This window comes from Platalea leucorodia (assembly GCF_965183815.1).
Source record: "Platalea leucorodia genome assembly, chromosome: 26".
Taxonomy (NCBI): Eukaryota; Metazoa; Chordata; class Aves; order Pelecaniformes; family Threskiornithidae; genus Platalea; species Platalea leucorodia.
This window is the reverse complement of record NC_138848.1, coordinates 547,026-553,218: the sequence shown is the minus strand read 5'-3', so window position 1 is coordinate 553,218 and position 6,193 is coordinate 547,026.

The following is a 6,193-nucleotide window of genomic DNA, read 5'->3' as shown; positions in this document are numbered from 1 at the left end:
CCCCCTATACCACCCATAGGCACACATATCCCGCTTTGAGACCCCCCCATATACTGCCTGTGTGCCCATATGTCCTTTTTCAGGATGCCATATGTGCCCTGTGAGCCCTTATATCCCCCTTTGGGACACCTTAGACCCCCTCAGGGACCCCATATACCACCTGTGTCCCCATATGTCCTCTTTCGGGTCCCTATATACACCATGTATGCACGTATTTCCCCCTTTGGCACCCCATATACCCCTGTGAGCCCTTATGCCCCCCCTTTGGGACCCCATAGTCCCCCTCTGAGCCCTTATAGCCCACTTTGGGACCCCACATATGCCCCTTGAGCCCTTATATCCCCTTGGGGACCCTATATAGCCCCTGTATTCACATACGTCCCCCTTTGAGCCCCCATATAGCCCTGTGAGCCCTTGCATCCCCCTTTGGGACCCTCTATACCACCTGTAGGCACACGTACCCCCTCTTTGGGACCCCATATAGCCCCTGTGTGCCCATATGTCCTCTTTGTGGATCCTATATAAGCCCTGTGAGCCCTTATATCCCCATTTTGGACTCCATATACCCCCTTTGGGACCCAATATACGCCCTGTGAGCCCATATAACCCCATTTGGGAGCCAATATACCCTCCCGTATGCACATATATATATGTCCCTTTGGGACCCCCATATACCCCTCACGTGTGCCCTTATAGCTCTCTTTCAGATGATATATAACCCACACTGGGATCCCATATGCTCCAATTGGGACCCTATATACCCCCTCTATTCACATATATCCCTCTTCGAGACACCATATACCCCCCGTGAACCCTTATAGCCCCCTTTGGGACACCATATATGCCCTGTGAGCCCTCGTATCCCCTTGGGGACCCCCTATACCACCCATAGGCACACATACCCTGCTTTGAGAACCCATATACCAATATTTGGGACCCCCATATCACCCCTGTGTGCCCATATATCTACCTTTGGAGCCCTATAGAGCCCCCTTTGGGACTCCATATACTCTATAGGTGCCCATAGACCCCTCTTTTAAAACACTATGCACCCCTTGGGTGCACATATAGCTCCCTCTGGAACCTCATATACCCCCCCTTGGGACTACGTATAGCCCCTGGGTGACTGCATTTCCCCCATGGGACCCCATACACAGCTCTATATGTCCCTCTTTGGCACCCCATATATCCCCTGTGTGCCCTTAGAGCCCCCTCTAGGACCACATATACCTATCTGTGTGCACATATATGCGCCTGTGTGCCCATAGATCTCCTCCTCTGAGCCCGTATGTCCCCCTTCGGGATCCCATATATCCCCTATGAGTGCATATATTCCCCTTGAGACCCCATATAGTCCCCATTTGGGACCCTATACATCCCCTGTGCGTGCACACAAATCCCCCCTTGGGTCTCTATATACCCCCATGTGTGCCATATATCCCCCGTTGGGACCCCATATACCCCCTGTGTGCCATATATCCCCCGTTGGGACCCCATATACCCCCTGTGTGCCATATATCCCCCGTAGGGACCCCATATACCCCCTGTGTGCCATATATCTCTCTTTGGGACCCCATATACCCCCTGTGTGCCCATATGTTCTCTTTCGGGACCCTATATATACCCTGTATGCACATATCTCCCCCTTTGGCACCCCATATACCTCTGTGAGCCCTTATGCCCCCCTTTGGGACACCTTATATCCCCTTGGAGATCCCATATGCCCCTTTGGGAACCTAAATATGCCCTGTGAGCCCATATATCCCCTTGGAGACCCCATATACCCCCCTACGTACCCCATATAACGCCTGTGTTCCCATCTCTCCCTTTGGGACCCCATAGAACACCCCCCATGTGTGCCCTTATAGCCCTCTTTCAGACCACATATAACCCCTGTGATCATATAACCCACACTCGGACCCCATATACTCCAACTGGGACCTTATATAGCCCCTCTATTAACATATCTCCCCCTTTGGGACCCCATATACCCCCTGTGAGCCCTTATAGCCCCCTTTGGGACCCTATAGAAGTCCTGTGAGCCCTAGTATCCCCCTTACAGACCCCATGTACCCCCTTTCGCACCCCATACAAGACCCCCCAGGTGAGCCCCTATAGCCCTCTTTCAGACCACATAGAACCTGTGTGAACACATAACCCACACTCAGATCCCATATGATCCAATTTGGGACCGTACATACCCCCTCTATTCACATATATCCCCTTTTCGGGCTCCATATACGCCCCGTCAGCCCTTCTCTCTCCCTTTCAGACCCCATATACGCCCCATGAACCCTCAGACCCCCTTGGGGACCCCATATACCCCCAGTGAGCCCTTATATGCCCTTTCGTACCCCATATAGCCCCCGTGTGCCCTTATAGCCCTCTTTCAGACCGCATATAGCGCTCTGTGTACACATATCCCCTTTGGGGCCCCCTATACCACCTGTAGGCACACATATTCCCCCTTTGGGACCCCATATACCAATATTTGGGACCCCCATATAACCCCTGTGTGCCCATATATCTATCTTTGGAGCCCTATAGAGCCCCCTTTGGGACTCCATATACTCTATAGGTGCCCATAGACCCCTCTTTTAAAACACTATACAGCCCTTGGGTGCACACATAGCTCCCTCTGGAACCTCATATACCCCCCCCTTGGGACTACGTATAGCCCCTGGGTGACTGCATTTCCCCCATGGGACCCCATACATACCTGTATATGTCCTTCTTTGGCACCCCATATATCCCGTGTGCCCTTAGAGCCCCCTCTAGGACCACATATACCTATCTGTGTGCACATATATGCGTCTGTGTGCCCATAGATCTCCTCCTCTGAGCCCATATGTCCCCCTTCGGGATCCCATATATCCCCTATGAGTGCATATATTCCCCTTGAGACCCCATATAGTCCCCATTTGGGACCCTATACATCCCCTGTGCATGCACACAAATCCCCCCTTGGGTCTCTATATACCTCCCTGTGGGCCATATATCCCCCATTGGGACCCCATATACCCCCTGTGTGCCATATATCCCCCGTTGGGACCCCATATACCCCCTGTGTGCCATATATCCCCCGTTGGGACCCCATATACCCCCTGTGTGCCATATATCCCCCATTGGGACCCCATATACCCCCTGTGTGCCATATATCCCCCGTTGGGACCCCATATACCCCCTGTGTGCCATATATCACCCATTGGGACCCCATATACCCCCTGTGTGCCATATATCCCCCTTTGGCACCCCATATACCCCCTGTGTGCCCATATGTCCTCTTTCGGGACCCTATATATACCCTGTATGCACATATCTCCCCCTTTGCCACCCCATATACCCCCTGTGAGCCCTTATGCCCCCCTTTGGGACACCTTATATCCCCTTGGAGATCCCATGTGCCCCTTTGGGAACCTAAATATGCCCTGTGAGCCCATATATCCCCTTGGAGACCCCATATACCCCCCTACGTACCCCATATAACGCCTGTGTTCCCATCTCTCCCTTTGGGACCCCATAGAACACCCCCCATGTGTGCCCTTATAGCCCTCTTTCAGACCACATATAACCCCTGTGATCATATAACCCACACTCGGACCCCATATACTCCAACTGGGACCTTATATAGCCCCTCTATTAACATATCTCCCCCTTTGGGACCCCATATACCCCCTGTGAGCCCTTATAGCCCCCTTTGGGACCCTATAGAAGTCCTGTGAGCCCTAGTATCCCCCTTACAGACCCCATGTACCCCCTTTCGCACCCCATACAAGACCCCCCAGGTGAGCCCCTATAGCCCTCTTTCAGACCACATAGAACCTGTGTGAACACATAACCCACACTCAGATCCCATATGATCCAACTTGGGACCGTACATACCCCCTCTACTCACATATATCCCCTTTTCGGGCTCCATATACGCCCCGTCAGCCCTTCTCTCTCCCTTTCAGACCCCATATACGCCCCATGAACCCTCAGACCCCCTTGGGGACCCCATATACCCCCTGTAGGCACACATATTCCTCCTTTGGGACCCCATATAGCCTCTTTGGGGTCCCATATACCCTCTGTGAGCCCATATAGCCACCTTTTGAGCCCTATATAGCCCCCTTTGGGACTCCATATACCCCTCCTTTGAAAGACTATACACCCCTTGGGTGCACATATAGCTCCCTCTGGAACCTCATATACCACCCCTTGGGACTACGTATAGCCCCTGGGTGACTGCATTTCCCCCATGGGAACCCATACATACCTGTATATGTCCCTCTTTGGCACCCCATATATCCCCTGCGTGCCCTTAGAGCCCCCTCTAGGACCACATATACCTATCTGTGTGCACATATATGCGTCTGTGTGCCCATAGATCTCCTCCTCTGAGCCCGTATGTCCCCCTTTGGGATCCCATATATCCCCTATGAGTGCATATATTCCCCTTAAGACCCCATATAGTCCCCATTTGGGACCCTATACATCCCCTGTGCGTGCACACAAATCCCCCCTTGGGTCTCTATATACCTCCCTGTGTGCCATATATCCCCCGTTGGGACCCCATATACCCCCTGTGTGCCCATATGTTCTCTTTCGGGACCCTATATATACCCTGTATGCACATATCTCCCCCATTGCCACCCCATATACCTCTGTGAGCCCTTATGCCCCCCTTTGGGACACCTTATATCCCCTTGGAGATCCCATATGCCCCTTTGGGAACCTAAATATGCCCTGTGAGCCCATATATCCCCTTGGAGACCCCATATACCCCCCTACGTACCCCATATAACGCCTGTGTTCCCATCTCTCCCTTTGGGACCCCATAGAACACCCCCCATGTGTGCCCTTATAGCCCTCTTTCAGACCACATATAACCCCTGTGATCATATAACCCACACTCGGACCCCATATACTCCAACTGGGACCTTATATAGCCCCTCTATTAACATATCTCCCCCTTTGGGACCCCATATACCCCCTGTGAGCCCTTATAGCCCCCTTTGGGACCCTATAGAAGTCCTGTGAGCCCTAGTATCCCCCTTACAGACCCCATGTACCCCCTTTCGCACCCCATACAAGACCCCCCAGGTGAGCCCCTATAGCCCTCTTTCAGACCACATAGAACCTGTGTGAACACATAACCCACACTCAGATCCCATATGATCCAACTTGGGACCGTACATACCCCCTCTACTCACATATATCCCCTTTTCGGGCTCCATATACGCCCCGTCAGCCCTTCTCTCTCCCTTTCAGACCCCATATACGCCCCATGAACCCTCAGACCCCCTTGGGGACCCCACATACCCCCTGTAGGCACACATATTCCTCCTTTGGGTCCCCATATAGCCTCTTTGGGGCCCCATATACCCTCTGTGAGCCCATATAGCCACCTTTTGAGCCCTACATAGCCCCCTTAGGGACTCCATATACCCCTCCTTTGAAAGACTATACACCCCTTGGGTGCACATATAGCTCCCTCTGGAACCTCATATACCCCCCCCTTGGGACTACGTATAGCCCCTGGGTGACTGCATTTCCCCCATGGGACCCCATACATACCTGTATATGTCCTTCTTTGGCACCCCATATATCCCCTGTGTGCCCTTAGAGCCCCCTCTAGGACCACATATACCTATCTGTGTGCACATATATGCATCTGTGTGCCCATAGATCTCCTCCTCTGGGCCCATATGTGCCCCTTTGGGATCCCATACACCCCCTGTGTGCACCTATACTGCCCTTTGGCATCCTATATAACCCCCGTGAGCCCATATATCCCCCTTTGGGACCCCCTATACCACCTGTAGGTACACATGTCCCACTTTGGGACACCATTTACCACCTGTGTGCCCATATGTCCTCTTTCAGGACGCAATATACGCCCCGTGAGCCCTTATATCCCCTCAGGGACCCCCTATACCCCCCTGAGCCCTCATAGCCCCCTTGGGACCCCTTATAGCCCCTCGGGGACCCTCTATACCCCCCTGAGCCCTCATAGCCCCCTTGGGATCCCTTATATCCCCTCGGGGACCCCCTATACCCCCGTGAGCCCTCATATCCCCCTTGGGACCCCTTATATCCCCTCAGGGACCCCCTATACCCCCCTGAGCCCTCATAGCCCCCTTGGGACCCCTTATAGCCCCTCGGGGACTCCCTATACCCCCCTGAGCCCTCATAGCCCCTTTGGGACCCC